Source organism: Gopherus evgoodei, chromosome 1 (genome assembly GCF_007399415.2).
Source record: "Gopherus evgoodei ecotype Sinaloan lineage chromosome 1, rGopEvg1_v1.p, whole genome shotgun sequence".
Lineage (NCBI taxonomy): Eukaryota > Metazoa > Chordata > Testudines > Testudinidae > Gopherus > Gopherus evgoodei.
This window is the reverse complement of record NC_044322.1, coordinates 168,121,045-168,138,649: the sequence shown is the minus strand read 5'-3', so window position 1 is coordinate 168,138,649 and position 17,605 is coordinate 168,121,045.

The window sequence follows — 17,605 nt, the reverse complement described above, 5'->3', positions numbered from 1 at the left end:
AGGTCCGGAGCAGGGCCGAAAACATGCCGCTTCTACGATGAGCTTCGTGCAATTCTAGGGGGGTCTGCCACCATTACCCCTCCCCCGTCCCTGGATTCTGAGGTGGGGGTGGTAATCTCAGCCATGGCTGAGGATTCTGTGGAAGGGGAAGATGAGGAGGAGGAAGAGGAGGACGAGCTTGCAGAGAGCACACAGCACTCCATTCTCCCCAACAGCCAGGAGCTTTCTCTCACCCTGACCTCTCACCTCCAAGGCTAGTGGCTTGGGAGGGCTTTCTCTCACCTCCGAGCCCTCCCAAGCCACTAGCCCAAACAGTGAAGCCATGGAAGCGACTTCTGGTGAGTGCACCTTTGTAAATATAAAACATGGTTTAAAAGCAAGCTTTTTTAAATGATTGATTTGCCCTGAGGACTTGGAATGCATTCGCGGCCAGTACAGCTATTGGAAAAGTTTGTTAACATGTCTGGGGATGGAGCAGAAATCCTCCAGGGACATCTCCATGAAGCTCTCCTGGAGGTACTCCAAAGCCTTTGCAGAAGGTTTCTGGGCAAGGCAGCCTTATTCTGTCCACCATGGTAGGACACTTGACCATGCCATGCATGTAGCAAGTAATCTGGTATCATTGCATGACAAAGCCTAGCTGCGTATGGTCCCAGTGATTGCTGGTATTCAAGAAACATCCGTTCTTTATTTCGCTGTGTTATCCTAGGAGAGTGATATCGTTCATGGTTGAAATTCAGGAATTTAAGTAAGGAGACAGAGATGGCCACTCCTACTGGGCTGTTTGCCTGTTGCTTAAAAGAAATCCCTTCCTTGCACATAGCCAAGTGGGAGGAGGGGAGGAGGGGAATAGCATTGAGCTTTTTCGAGTTTGGCTATCAGGGATCTTCCTTGCTACCAGCCACGCGGTGCGGGGGGCGGGGGGGATGATTAGCAGTGATCAGCAGTGATCTTCCATGATACCAGCCATGCGGTGGGGGGAGGGGTAAAGTGATCATCCCACAGAATTGGAGGGGGGGGAGGCTTCTGCTGCTGCATGTTAACAGGAAAGAAGCATCACTGAACGGGATTTGCTTGGTATTTGGGAAAGGAGGGTACTATGTATATGAAGGCTGCAGAAGCCAAAAGACAATGGCTTACCATGGCCGCATGCAAGCTGAATTCTGATGCCCGGACCTGCGTCTGTGAGATCTCTAACACCAGAGCCGCAGGCACTCAATATTAAAATGCAAAATGTGACCTTGTAGTGAAATCACATGTGCTATGTAAGGTGAATAGTGTTGTTCACTGTGAAAGAGTATAACCATTGTTCTGTAAAATGTATCTTTTAAAATACTTCTCTCCCTTTTTTCCCTTCCTCATGCAGCTGCAAATTTTTCAAGCCTCCCTATTCCATCCCGAAGGCTCTCTCAGATAAGGCGGAGGAAAAAAAAGACGCGAGACGAAATGTTCTCGGAAATCATGGAAGTAACCCGCAATGAAAGAGCTCATCTGAACGAGTGGAAGGACGTGGTATCAAATTACAGGAAAGATGCCAGTGAATGTGAGGACAGGAGGGACCAATGTGAGGAGAAGAGAGACGCTCGAGAGGTGGCAGCAGGAAGATCAGCGGTGGCAGGATGCAACGCTGGGGCTGCTGCGTGATCAAACTGACATCCTCCGACATCTGGTGGATCTTCAGGAACAGCAGCAGGGTCACAGAGTGCCGCTGCAGCCCCTGTGTAACAACTCTCACCACTCACCATGTTCTATATGTTCCTCACCCAGACGTTTAAGAATGCGTGGGGGAAGGCTTCGTGCACCCGCCCACTCCACTCCCGTGGACAGCCCAACCAAAAGGTTGTCATTACATTGAAATGTTTTTAATAGCCTTTTCCTTCCCTCCTATCCTCCTCCCAAACCACACCCGGGATACCTTGTCATTTCTCTCCCTCTTTTTATAATGACTTTAAATAAAGAATACATGATTTTTAAACGATAGTGACTTTATTTCCTTAAGCAAGCTGTAATTGAAGGGGGAGGGTGGGTTGCTTACATGGAATGAGTCAATCAAGGGTGGGGGGTTCATCAAGGGGAAACAAACACAACAGTCACACCGTACCCTGGCCCGTGATGAAACTCATTTTCAAAGCTTCTCTGATGCACACCGCTTCCTGGTGTGCTCTTCTAATCGCCCTGGTGTCTGGCTGTGCGTAATCAGCGACCAGGTGATTTGTCTCAGCCTCCCACCCCGCCATAAAGGTCTCCCCCTTACTCTCACAGAGATTGTGGAGCACACAGCAAGCAGCAATAACAAAGGGGACATTGGTTTGGCTGAGGTCTGAGCGAGTCAGTAATGTGCGCCAGCGCGTCTTTAAACAGCCAAATGCGCATTCTACCACCATTCTGCACTTGCTCAGCCTGTAGTTGAACAGCTCCTGACTACTGTGCAGGCTGCCTGTGTATGGCTTCATGAGCCATGGCATCAAGGGGTAAGCTAGGTCCCCCAGAATAACTATAGGCATTTCAACATCCCCAACGGTTATTTTCTGGTCTGGGAAGTAATTCCCTTGCGGCAGCTGTTTAAACAGAGTAGTGTTCCTGAAGACGCGAGTGTCATGAACCCTTCCTGGCCATCCCACGTGGATGTTGGTGAAACGTCCCTTGTGATCCACCAGTGCTTGCAGCACCACTGAAAAGTACCCCTTGCGGTTTATGTACTGGGTGCCCTGGTGCTCCGGTGCCAAGATAGGGACATGGGTTCCATCTATCGCTCCCCCACAGTTAGGGAATCTCATTGCAGCAAAGCCATCCACTATGACCTGCACGTTTCCCAGAGTCACAACCTTTCGTAGCAGCAGCTTAATGATTGCTTTGGCTACTTGCATCACAGCAGCCCCCACAGTAGATTTGCCCACTCCAAATTGATTCCCGACTGACCGGTAGCTGTCTGGCGTTGCAAGCTTCCAGAGGGCTATTGCCACTCGCTTCTCAACTGTGAAGGCTGCTCTCAGCTTGGTATTATGGCGTTTCAGGGCAGGGGAAAGCAAGTCAAATAGTTCCATGAAAGTGCCCTTACGCATGCGAAAGTTTCGCAGCCACTGCGAATCATCCCAAACCTGCAAAACTATGCGGTCCCACCAGTCTGTGCTTGTTTCCCGGGCCCAAAATCGGCTTTCAATAGCTAGAACCTGCCCCATTACCAGCAGGATCTCCAAAGCGTAGGGGCCCGCGGTTTGAGAGAATTCTGTGTCCATGTCCTCATCACTCTCGTTCCCGCTCTGCCATAGCCGCCTCCTCCTAGCCTGGCTTTGCAGATCCTGGTTCAGCATAGACTGCACGAGAATGCGTGAGGTGTTTACAACGTCCACGATTGCGGTATTGATCTGAGCAGGGTCCATGCTTGCCGTGCTATGGCATCTGCACAGTTCACCCAGGAAAAAAGGCGTGAAATGGTTGTCTGCTGCTTTCAGGGAGGGGAGGGGTGAGGCTGTACCCAGAGCCACCCACGACAATGATTTTTGCCCCATCAGGCACTGGGATCTCAACCCAGAATTCCAAGGGGAGGGGGAGACTGCAGGAACTATGAGATAGCTATGGGATAGCTGCCCACAGTGCAACGCTCCAGAAATCGACACTAGCCTCGGACAATGGACGCACACCGCTGAATTAATGTGCTTGGTGTGGCCGCATGCACTCGACTTTATACAATCTGTTTTACAAAACCGGTTTATGTAAAATCGGAATAATCCCGTAGTGCAGACGTACCCTCAGACAGTACTAGGTTGATAGAAGAATTCTTCTGTGAAGCTAGCTACTGCCTCTCAGGGCTGGTCTACACTTGGGGGGGGGAGGGATCGATCTAAGATACACAACTTCACCTACGTGAATAGCATAACTGAAGTCAAAATATCTTAGATCGAGTTAGCTACCATCTTCACGGTGCAGGATCGATGTCCACGGCTCCCCCTGTCGACTCCGCTACCACCATTCGCATTGGTGGAGTTCCGGAGTTGACAGGAGCTCATTCGGGATCGATATATCACATCTAGATGAGACGTGATATATCGATCCCTGAGAAAACGATTGCTACCCACCGATACGGCCGGTAGTGAAGACGTACCCTCAGAGAGGTGGACTAACTATGCCAATGGGAGAACCCCTGCCATCAGTGTAGGTAGTGTCTACAGTGAAGCACTACTGTGGCATAGGTGCTGGAACTAGAGGTGCTGGGGGGACTCCCTGGCTTGAAATGGTTTCCATTATGTACATGGTTTACAATTTGGTCAATGTCTCAGCACCCCCACTATATAAATTGTTCCAGCGCACAACTATGCAGCTGTAATGTTTCAAGTATAGACAAGTCCCAAGTCATTTTTGACACTCTTGTGTAGGAGTAGGAATCCCTGATGCAGTTGCCACATTCCAACTGGAGTAATTAAATTCCCTGTCCCTAGAAGGAAGGAGGGTGGTCTTATGACTGAGGCACAAGACTGAGGAAACTTGGTACAGTTAATTGCTCTTTCACAGGCTACCTGTGTGGCCTTGAACAAGTTACTTAGGCTATGTCTATACTATGTGCCTTTTAGCAGCACTGCTGTCGGTGCGCAGTGTAGCTGCTCTTGGTCGGCAGGAGAGAGCTTTCCCAGTCCCACCGATGAAGTGCTGTTCACACAGGTGCTTTTTGTCAGTAAAACTTTTGTTGGTTGGGATGTGTGTTTCTTTCACATCCCTGAACAACGAAAGTTGTACTGATGGAAGTGCAGTGTGGACATAGCTTAATCTCTCTATGCCTCAGCTTCCTCCACTGGAAAATGAGGGTGAAAACTTATATCACAGTTGTAGTAACTCCCATCTCATGGATGGTGCAAAATTACATGGGCTCATGTTTGTATAACTGCTGTGCACCTCAGAAGAAAAGTGCTTCAGTACGTAAGTGCAAAGTATTATTTCTTATTTATAAAATTCCTCTTGCAGTTTGAAACAAATTTAGACTACTTCTTGTCCAAAAAAACTATTAGTGCTTCAGAATGGCTGCTATGTTTCTTCCCCAAGGTGCTCTGTGATCCTTCAGTACAGTTTATAGACAAGAAACTATTTAGAGATGAGCCTAAATTAAAATCCATATAAAAACGTGATGGTTTGTTGGGCAGGGATTGGATGAGGCAGTTTTTGAAATCTGAACTAAGACCTGCATGTGAATATTGCACCTGGCTCAAGCAACCACCTTAATCCAAATACTCCTGAATTGTAGGTATTCTATCTAGGGCTGCATTTTGCATCTGGTAGTAGCTTGGGTTGCCATATGTCTAGATTCCACCAGCATCGTCCCTTTTTTGGGAGTAGCCGTCCTGGGAAAACCGTAAGTCTTATCGGGACATTAAAAGTCCCATTTTTTGTCACCTGAGACCCCTTTTGGGTTGCTGCTGGGTGATCTCGTCTTCCTCCACCTCCCTGGTGCTGCTGCTCCTCCTCCCTCTCAGCTGTTCTGCAGCTCCCCAGCAGGAGCTGTTAAGCAGCTGCTGCCGTTTCCTCCCTGACCAACAAGCTGCTGAGGGCAGTGTAAAGAGCTCAAGGCAGCACATCCACAGCACCCTGCTCCTCACTATGGTGGCAGCTGTTCCTGGCCAGCAGGCCCCCTAGTCCCTCTCCCAGAAGTCATCTCCTTCCCCCTCAACCCCAACCCCTGTGCTCCCTATCCCCAGCTCAGGGATGTCCTGGTTTTTTGTACCATAGGGAGAGCAACCCTCATAGTAGTGCACTGTGTTTCATCCTCTTTACACTCACTTCCACTACCTCCCCAACTGCCTTAATTTAATCCTCACTTCCTTTCATTAACTTCTCCATGGTCCTTTTCTTTCAGGTTGAAACTCACCCCAGTGCAGAGGGCCCATGGCACATAAGTCTCATGTTAGGTGCTTCTAGTGGCATGGACATCCTAGGAACCTCACCATCACGGGTGGATAAGTTTATGTTAGGGGAGGACTTTTGATGTTTTCACTATTCTCCATCTGTAGCAGATAGACATAGACTGTGGTTAAGGAGCTAGTCTGGGGATCGGAATTCAGTTCCTGGCTTTACTACAGACTTTGTGTGACTCCCCTTTGTCCCTCAGGGTCCCTATCTGTAACATGAGTTAATAAGCTTCCTATCCCAAATGACTGTTGTGAGGATAAATCCATTCATATAAGTACCTATACAGACAGAATGTTCAGATACAAGGTTTATTGGTGAGCCAAACACTTGCGTCCACAGAAAAGGGATTTTATCCACTGTATGGTAAAGTACAAACTTGACTTAACAATAAACATTCTTTAACTTCCCTTGGGAAAGTGCTTAAGGCTCCCAGGTAACGGTAAAGCTCTTTTGTTTTCTATATATTAGCTACAAGAAAGAAACAGCAGCTGGAATGTAGCTATATTTCATATAACAAAGATGGGTGTGTTTGGGGTTTTTTACCTTTTAATTGATTTCCATTGCATTACTCATGTTGCGTGGTACATCTTGCAGCAGCCGGTCCATGAATGCTAAGTATAACAGATGAAAACAGTTCTGTCTAGTGAGCATGTATTTATTCTTCACTGATGATGAACTAAATATAACCAGGGAGAATAATTAGAGCTATGGGTGCACATCACACTACAGATTTCACAGCACTTTGCCAGATAGTGATCAAAATGAATCAGAAAAAATTCTTTAAAAATGCTTCTATGATGTGTAACCCAGACCGGCTGGTAATTCTAAATCTTTTTAGAAACAGACTTAAAGTAGGCCACTTATACTAGTCAGGAAAAATCAGTGTTTACATAAAAAGCCTTCAAGTAAATGCAGTAGAGTAAAAAACAAACCCTCTTTTCAACTGGGGCAGATTAGACTGGGAAGCCTGCCAGGTTACGTACCCAATGCATTTCCATCTGCTATGAGAAGTTCCAAACCCACCTCAGCTTGATTACATTCGACCCACACTGGAATAGTTCAGCATGGAAACTGAAGTACTGCACCCTGGAAGGCACTTAAATCAGCTAGTGCATGGTTTCCCAATAGCATTCTCTAGTCATCACAAGTAGACAGCAAACACATTATTCCTGTGCTAGTGTAAGCTTCTCCATTCAGAGCACGCCAACACCTTTGATATGGGAAATTGTCTCACAGGCATGACTAGGCATGCCTCAATATCCTATTAAGAAATGCCATACTGAAAGAGAACAATTGTTCACCTAGTTCTGTGGCCTGTCTCCCATAGAAGCCGGTGCCAGCTACTTCTGGATAAGTTATCAAGGGGTTGCAAACACCTTGCCCTTCACATATTGCTAAATTGGAGAGGTTTGGGTCAGGGTGCTGGTATGAAAATGCTGGGATGATTTAGTTGGGGAATTGGTCCTGCTTTGAGATGGGGTTGGACTAGATGACCTCCTGAGGTCCCTTCCAGCCCTGATATTCTATGATTCTATGTTGGATATTAGGAAAAACTTTTTCACTCAGAGAGTGGTGAAGCACTGGAATGGGTTACTTAGGGAGGTGGTGGAATCTCCTTCCTTAGAGGTTTTTAAGGTCACGCTTGACAAAGCCCTGGCTGGGATGATTTAGTCTGGAATTGGTCCTGCTTTGAGCAGGGGTTTGGACTAGATGACCTCCTGAGGTCCCTTCCAGCCCTGATATTCTAAGAGAGGGATCCATTATAGAAAAGTTGAGAATCATTGACATAGGTAATCACCTTTAGTAATTATTGAGAATTTAAAATATAACTATGTGCAAGGGTGCCATTTAGGGGGGACAGGGGAGGGGCTAGTGCCCCTGCCGACTTTCATACCTGTGGTCTGCTCATAGCGCATGCCCTAGACTGATAGGTGTTGGAACTAGGAATGCTGGAGATGCTGCCACACCTTCTGGCTTGAAGTGATTTCCATCACATACAGTAGAACCTCAGAGTTACGAACACATTGGGAGTGGAAGGTGTTCAGAACTCTGAAATGTTTGTAATGCTGAACAAAATGTGATGGATTTTCAAATGTGATGGATCTTTCAAACGTTTACAACTGAACATTGACTTTATACAGCTTTGAAACTTTACCTATGAAGAAAAATGCTGCGTTCAATCATAATTTAAATGAAACAAGCACAGAAAAAGTTTTCTTACCTTGCCAAATCTTTTAAAACTTTCCCTTTATTTTTTAAGCAGTTTACATTTAACTGTAATGTATTTGCTTTTTGGTGTGGGTGGGTGGGGGGAGGGAGTGTCTCTGCTGCTGCCTGATTGTGTACTTCTGGTTCTAAATGAGGCATGTGGTTGATTGGTCAATTCATAATTCTGATGTTCATAATTGTGAGGTTCTACTGTACAAGGTTTACAGTTTGGTTCAGTGTCTCTCCGCACCCCCACTATACAAATTGTTCCAGCACCCCTGCCTAGCCCCAGATGGAGCTCTCAACTGCAACACAGCTTGAGTGTGATATGTGATGAATTCTGTGCTGCTCCAAGCTTCTGCCTTTGGGGCAGGGTGTTTATAAATAGAGGCAGGGTGATTAAGATAATAAAAGGCTTGTCATTAAATTAAGGATTTTTAGATGAGCCTGAAAGCATTGCCAGACACTCCAGTTGAGAGATAGGAAACAAAGGGTAGGAATAAACAATGAGACTGCAGAAAGGTAAATAGTGGTGTTCCCCAGGGGTCTCTATTGGGACAAGTGCTGTTCAACATATTCATAAATGATCTGGAAAAAGTGTAAATAGTGAGGTGGCAAAATTTGCAGATGATACAAAATTACTCAAGATAATTAAGTCTAAAGCTGACTGCAAAGGGTTAGAAACAAAACTAGGTGACTGGGCAACAAAATGGCAGATGAAATTCAATGTTGATAAATGCAAAGTAATGCACATGGCAAAATATAATCCCAACTATACATACAAAATGATGAGGTCTGAATTAGCTATTACCCATCAAGACAGAGATTGTGGATAGTTCTCTGAAAACATCTGCTCAATGCACAGCAGCAGTCAAAAAAGCGACCAGAATGGTGGGAAGCTTTAGAAAAAGCATTGATAATAAAACAGAAAATATGTTGCCTCCGTATAAATCCATGGCACATCCACATTTTGAATACTGCATGCAGATTTGGTCGCCCTATCTCAAAAAAGATATTAGAAAAGTTACAGAAAAGAGCAACAAAAATGATGAGTGGTATGGAATACCTTCCATATGAGAAGAGCTTAAAGACTGGGACTTTTTACCTTGGAAAAGATGGCGAAAGAGAGATAAGATAGAGGTATATAACATCATGAATGTTGTGGAAAAATTGAATAAGGAAATGTTATTTATTCCTTCACACTACACAAGAACTAGGGGTCACCCAATGAAATTAATAGGCAGCGGTTTAAAAAAAAAAACAAAAGAAAGTATATCTTCACAGTCAACCTGTGGAACTTTTTGCCAACAGATGTTGTGAAGGCCAACACTATAACAAGGCTTCAGTAAGAACTAGATAAATTCATGGAGGATAGGTCCATCAATGGTATTAGTCAGGCTGGGCAGGGTTGCAATACCATGTTCTGCGTGTCCCTTAGCCTCTGTTCGCCAGAAGCTGGGAATGGGAGACAGGGGATGGATCACTCAATGATTACCTGTTCTTTTCATCCTCTCTGAAGCACCTGGCATTGGTCACTGTTGGAAGACAGGATACTGGGCTAGATGGACCTTTGGTCTTACCCAGTATGACTGATGTATATAGAACACAGATGTATCTGCCCTCTGCTGTAACCCACTAGACTGCACTCCCCTCCCAGAGATGAAATAGAACCCAGGGGTCCTGATGGGGTCTCTATCTCTCTGCAGATTTAGTAACAAAGTAAGAATATACATTAAAATTTTAAATCTAACCAGTGTCCCTTAAGTGACTTGCCACAAGATGTCAGAACATGCTCGTATTAGAGCTGAGTGGGTCTAATATTTAACTCTCTTTCTTTTATATAGGGATTAGATATAGTGCTCCTGTCAGCTAATTGCTAAGTTATCTGCCAAAAAACTAGAGTTTTCAAGTGCCTAAGTAGTCCCTGGAATCACAGTTAAAATTGCTCCCCCCACCAAAACCAGAAATGGCGCCCCTGACTATGTGCAAGCAAGGTTGAAATCAAATGGCAGCCTCTTAGGGATCTTTCCCTGAGAATTTAACTCAGTCCAGTCTCACCCAGTCAAGCCTCATTATAATTTGATTTTGTCAAATTCAGTTTCTCTTTAGTCATCTTTGGGCATTATTTTGGAAGCCAGTATCTTGTGGCAAGCACTGTAGATGATGGGCAGCCAGTGGAAACTTGTGAGTCCTCTTCTCCCTTCAGTCAACTCTTGTCTCATCCTGATTTGTTTCTATGGCCTGGTCTTACTTCCTTGTGATTGGTATGAGTCCAGGACTAGGCTTGTTCCTTGGCTATGTTACATCCTTGCCTCTTGTGAAGCATTACGATGAACCTTGTCTCTTCTGGGAATATGTTTATAATCCTTTTCAAGTCAGGAAAAACTCCTGTCTTCCTCTCTACTAACCCCTTCTACTCAACAATCTACACAAATAGATTGCTTCTCGGTACAACAATATATCTCTTTGACCTTTCCTTTCTTCTAATTACTTGAACCTTGCCTCAGCTCCAGAACTTTCAGCTATGCTTCCTGATCTGCCCACATTCGAGATGTAAAAAGAAAAAGAAAAAAAGAAAAGCATCTAAAATGGGCTATTCGACCACAGCTGTTTACCTCACCTTGCCTCCAAGCCACCACCACCTGCCTCCTCAAAACGACCTACCCACTTCTCAAGAAATGTGTGGGGTGAGGGGGAAGGTTTCCATCCTTCCATAGGCAGGTTGTTGGAATGATGGGAAAGCCTAGAAGGCCCACTTGTGTCTCAGGGCCTTGTTATCTGCAAAGTAAAGATGTCAGCTAATATTTTCAGAAGTAACTAGTGATTTTGAGTGCTTCCATTTTTGGGTACCCAACTTGAGATACCTTAAAGAGGCCTGGTTTTCAGAAAGTTGTATCCACCTTCTGAAAATCACATCCCTTAAAGTTTTCTCAAGTCAGGCAACCAAAAACTGAAGAATCCCAAATCACTAATCACTTTTGAAGACTGTGGCCATGTTGGTTCACATGTAAGAAGCTCCCTGTATTCTAACTCTCTCTGTTCTGGTGAGCTTATATCAAGAGCTGTGTCCCCATACCCTTTGGGGTGGGGCAAAGGTGCTGTGGCTCTGCGGTTAAGTCTACCTGCCTGTCCTTAGCCTTAGAACAGTACAGCTCAATATTCAGAGTCAATACAGTTGCCCTTAATATCAGAGCAGTATGGCCCAATGGCCAGAGTCAATATGGTCATCCTTGCCGTCAGGGCAGCATGGCTTTAATGGCTGGAGTCAATATAATCACCTTCTTCCTCAGGCTGCATGACCTAGGGTCCCCAGTCAGTATGGCTGACCTCCTCAGCACAGTTGTGCTGCCTAGTGGCCAGAGTCAATAAGGTTGCCCTCCTTAGCTGGCCTATGCAGCCTCTTAGTCAGAGTAGGGGAAGTGGGTCACCACCTGGGCAGGAGGGGGAGCAACTAGGGTAAGGGGACCCAGGCCCTCCATCTCCACAAGGTCTCAGTTACTTCCTACCGTAATCCCAAATGCTGCAGTCTGAACATCTCTGGCAGGTTCCTCGGTCAGCACTGTTCCCAGCAGCTCTGACCTCCCTTGGATGTCCGCAAATATCCAGGTGTCTGCCTGGGTCTCAGCACCTCTGGCTTCCATGGTCTGCAGTTCTGACTTCTCCTGGGCTGGAGCCTGCAAGGTATATCCTTCCTCTCCAGCAGTCAGCCTAGAATGAGCTGGGCTGCTCCCTTTTATACTGAAGCAGCAGTTGGAGCTTGCCCAGCAGGAGCAAGGGGGCATGGTTTCTGCTGCCAGGAGTGCTGGCTTAATCCCTTCATCTACAGTGCAGGGCAAGTATACACTGTCACAAGCTGTTAATATTCCTTGCCATTCTTAGGAAGGAGAGGATGGTCTTGTGGCCCTCAGGAGACCTGGGATCAATTCTCAGTTCTGCCAGGGACTTCATCTGTGATCCTGGATATCTTGCTGAATTTCTTTGTGCTTCAGTTGCCCAGCTATAAACTGAGCACAATACTTCCCTATGCAAGAGGCATAGTGTGAAGTTCTCAGATAGACAGGCCAGTCAGCCTCATCTCTGTCCCTGGAAAAATCATGGAGCAGGTCCTCAAAAAATCAGTTTTGAAAGACTTAGAGGAAAGGAAAGTGATCAGGAACAGTCAGCATGGATTCACTAAGGGCAAGTCATCTTGACTAACCTAATTGCCTTCTGTGGATGAGGGGAAAGCAGTGGATGTTTTATTCTTTGACTTTAACAAAGGTTTTGATATCATCGCCCACAGTATTCTTGCCAGAAGGTTAAAGAAGTATGGGCTGGATGAATGGATTATAAGGCGTATAAAAAGTTGACCAGATCATTGGGCTCAACAGGTAGTGATCAATGGCTCCATGTCTAGTTGGTAGGCAGTATCAAGCGGACTGGCCCAAGGGTTGGTCCTGGCCGGTTTTGTTCAATACCTTCATTAATGATCCGTAGGATGGCATGGATTGCACCCTCAGCAAGTTTTCAGATGACACTAAACTGAGAGGAGTGGTAAAGGATAGGGATAGGATACAGAGAGACAAATTAGAGGATTGGGCCAAAAGAAATCTGATGAGGTTCAATAAGGACAAGTGCAGAGTCCTGCACTTAGGACAGAAGAATCCCATGCACTGCTACAGACTAGGGACTGAGTGGCTAGGCAGCAGTTCTGCAGAAAAGGACTTAGGGGTTACAGCGGACAAGAAGCTGTATATGAGTCAACAATGTGCTCTTGTTGCCAAGAAGGCTAACGGCATTTTGGGCTGTATAAGTAGGGGCATTGCCAGCAGGTTGAGAGAAATGATCATTCCCCTCTATTCAGCATTGGTGAGGCCTCATCTGGAGTACTGTGTCCAGTTTTGGGCCCCATACTACAAGAAGGATGTGGAAAAATTGAAAAGTCCAGTGGAGGGCAACAAAAATGATTATGGGGCTGGAGCATATGACTTATGAGGAGATGCTGAGGAAACTGGGATTATTTAGTCTGCAGAAGAGAAGAATGAGGGGAGATTTGACAGCTGCTTTCAACTATCTGAATGTAATTGGAATGTATTTTTCTTCAAGCTCAGGCGATATTTTTTAGCAAAGAATTAGTCAATTTTTGCATTGATGGTATTTGTGTGGCTTCTAATATTTGCAGCATGGGAAGACAAATTCAGCTTCCCCTCACTTTTCCCATTGTATTAGTGTCCCAGGAACAATATGAAACCAAAGAACGAGGATATGCAAGAACCAGAATCACACAAATAGTTCTTCACTCTTTTCTATACTGTACAAACATTTGCCACTAAGTCTGCTACTTTTTGGCAGGCATATACTGAAAAAATATCAGTTTGTAACCTACAGACAGAAGTTCCTCTTCACTATATATCACAAGACCATAGATGGAGAGTTTCATATAGTTCATATCAATTTGCAAAGAGGGCTAGGATCAGACCAGTGCTATGAAATATCTCAGGGGCTTAATCCTTCATCTCTTGGTTCCTAACCTGAATATTCACATTGGTGGTATTTATTTCAACAACTTTGGAAATATGTGGTACTGTAGTTGAAAGCCTCCATTCAATTATAGATGCCTGACTTCCTGAAATGTCACCGGACAATATCACAAACTAGCCATATTTTGCCATATCATTGTTAGAATAAGAATTACTCAAATATCAGCTACTGGTAAAACCAAAATTGAGGTCCAGAGGAAGTCAAACAGGTTTCAGCCTTTCTGGAGCTTCCCCACAATAGTCATATCATATTTTATGTTAAAATGTGGTAGTAACCAGTGAAAACATTGCACTAGAAACTGCTTTCTAAAACCCCCTAGGACTTCGCAATTGTCAGAGTGCAGCACATTATGACCATGTCCAAATTCACGCCAATAGCAACAAGACAACTTTTCTGACATTAAAAGAAGAGACTGGAGCTAAAGCAGAATCTCTGCTAGGGCCTCATACTGTAAAGCCTATGGAACATAGTTGAGTAATTCTGTTTCCAGTCAGTAGAGGGCAGTGATACACAAGCACATTAACTAGTTGTTCCTTATAATATCACCTAACTCCATGGTAGGGATTATGGTAGGGCAGACCCACCACAGAAAGAAGAATCCCTGGTGTCAATCATGACATGAGCTCAGACTAGATATAATGGCAGCTGACTGCCCAACGTCTAACTAACTCCTGGCAAACTTGGATCACCAACATGGTAGCATGTAACAGAGTCACTAGCTAACTGGACCAGTTCCACAATCCCACCCTTAGCTGCACATGTGACATATGAGACATTGAAATGAACATGGGTGGCTAGTGTGTGTGTATTCTGGGTCTAACGTGTCTAGAGTGTATATGTCCTGGTTCTGAAGCTAGTTTTGCATACAAAGCAGATAAGCTTTATAAAATATCTGTTCCTCTTCCTGGTGTGTTTTTACTGGGGGAAATCTTAATAAAGGCCACTTATATGTTGTTGCACAATAATTATTTCACGAACACATGTGAAACCTCTTCTCTTCTCACTCAGAAATATGCTTTGACACTTTATTAGTTAGATGCAAAGAAATGGAGCCAGGTAAACAAAGGTGCACCTGTGGACTTGACCTGGTGGTTCATTTTTCTTACTGGCCATTTTAGAACTATTCCAAAATTTTACTTGAACCAGACAGCTGAAAGTCTCAAGTGGCTATCACAGCTTCTGCTTCAATATGATGCCAATATTTTGTTGAGCCTAAAGCTTCAGCCTTGTTGATACAATTTTGATGAAGTGGAATAGCGGAATCCTCAGTGTCTGAGCTTACCAGCTGCATGGAACAAATGTATATCATTACATTCTATTTTAATGTTTATTAGCACAATCTGTGTTGAAATGATGTCATATCAATGGCCAACTTGTTAACAGTGAGAGTTTTGGGGCATGACATTATTCACCCGGAAGAGTTTTGCTGTTGACTTCACATGTAGGAAGTGTCCCACTCCAAAAAATGGATTTAATGGTATGTGCTCCCCTTTAACACACCAGGGATAGGATTACAATGGAAACAATTGTGTTGTGCAGGCTTCTTTGCTATGCTTCAGATTATTTCGATGAAGTGACAGTGTTTTATCTGGCTGAGGTTGTGTACAGTCCCTGGGTTTTTAAATCTGTCCCAGGGAGGATTGGTCCTGAGCAAAGTCCCAGGAGTCTGTTTTTAAAACACAAGAGCTATCCTCACATGTCAGATAGTTTGCTGATGAGGGGATACAAGAATCTATATAGAATGCTCCCCTTCTTGCATAGGGAGAAGGTAACTTACAAGTTTCCTTTCTCACTTCATTAGTGTCCCTTCCCTGCAAATCTAAAACCCAGCATTGATACTGAACTGAAGTGAGGTGCTAACAGGGCCGGCTCCAGGCCCCAGTGCACCAAGCGCATGCTTGGGGCAGCATGCCACAGGGGGTGCTCTGCCGGTTGCCAGGAGGGCGGCAGGCGGCTCCGGTGGACCTCCCGCAGGCGACCCTGCAGAGGGTCCACCGGTCCTGTGGCTCCAGTGGACCTGCCGGGAGGAACGCCTGCAGGAGATCCACCAGAGCCGTGGGACCGGCGAGCGGCAGAGCGATCCCCATGGCATGCCGCCGTGTTTGGGGTGACAAAATGGCTAGAGCCGGCCTTGGGTGCTAAGGCTAAAAATCAAACCTACATCTCCAACTTAATGAGAGGGGAAAGCTCTTCTAAGCCGACAGGCCACTCCCAACCATTTACTTTTCACTTGTTAACGTGTTGTGTTAAAAATCACGAGACACTGCCAGGCCACTGAATATAGAGCTCCTACCTCTCAACAGGCAGCCACTCGGGGTGGCTCCCAGCGCTGCTGGCTCCCAGCGCTGCATTAGTCACAGTTCTTATTATGCCAAACCCTGTGGGAGTAGTAGCACAAACCCTTTGTGCAGCTGACACTGTGCTACGGATTCAGGCTGATCAACAAAATGACAGATTTTACTGAGCTCCAGTCTGATGTGATTTGAACTTCTCAAAATTGTTGAATGCAAATCAGGGTCACACAGAGGTCATCTGGTGCCCTAGATAGCTCATCCCTGCACTGGTGACTTCTTTCCTGCTCCAGACCCTAGAAACAGACAAGATTCAAAATTCAGTTGTCCGTTTCAATCAAATTCTACATGAATATGTGCTTCAAAGGAATGAGGGAGATGTGAAATGTCAGAGCAAAAGGAAATATTTCAGATCTCGTCTGATCACTGGAAGTAGAAACCCGTGTTAACTAAACCTGAAGAAAATGTACATGGTAGTAAAGAATGTGTTTGCTAAGGGCATAGTGTTTATAAGTGGCTGAGTACTATAAGGAACGATTAGTTGGGAGCAAATCCTAATGTGTACTTTGCTTTTTAATAGAATGAAAAAGGAAGCGAGTTACTTATGAAAGTTGCCAGATGACACCCACTGCATACCTGCCTTTGTCCCCAGAAGAAGTACAACACAGGCTGCAGCAGCGGACCCAGTCTCTGCCACAGTACCTCAAATCTGATCTACAGGGGCCCAGATTCTGGGGGTGAGAGGTTAGGCCAGTAATTGAAGATAACCAGCCTTTCTGCTAAAGCTGCCAAGCAGGGTACTAACTGTGATGTGTGCACTTGTGTATTAGAAAAAAGCTAACTCATTTCATATAGACAAGGCTCGGCATGGCAAGTGTGACCTATATTCTGTGCAACTCCAGTGCAGCAGACTGGAAATTCTTTAGCAGCACCAGATAAATTAAAAATGGGACAGGGTGTTTGAAATCAAGTATGAAAATGATGAACACAATCAGAGCATCATCCTGCATATTATTTAATGTAACTCATTTTTTGTTGCCCCTAAATGTTTCTGTTTTGATGTGCTGCAGAATTGTGTGTAGAAAACGTGTATAAGTTGTCCAGGGGGAAGCAGGAAGTTTGGACAGCTGGGTAGGGGACAGCTGGGGCTTTTGCTATCTGGGGAGGTGAGAGAGTATATCTAGGACAAGCATATAAAGTGACTGTTTCTGATGAAATGGTGAGCACGAAACAGTCAATAATGGTAACATTTAAATTGTCATCGTTAGCTTCCAAAGTTAATACTCCCGTTGAGATGAATGGAGTAGGTCACACCTCTCGGAGTTATTGTTCAGCTGTTTGAAGACGCAGGCAAACATCACTGTATAAGTCTGCATTTGGTTCATATTTGGAAGAGCTTCACAGGCTGCCCAAAGGTTTTAAAGGAAAACTGTTCATGTCAGGGAAACATTCTCGCTTTTCAACAAAAACCAGAAAATTGTGAAACAATACAAATGTTGGTGGGAAATTTTCATTTGCATAAAAGTTTTCACCCAAAAGATTTTGACTCCCTCCACTAAAAATGTAGGGCCCGCTCCTCAGCTGACTTTGATGGAGCTCTGCCAATTTACACCAGCTGAGGATCTGGCCTATAGCTTCTTATAAAGGGAAAACTTTGATTTTGGAGCCCAAATCTGCAGCAAGGGGTTGAT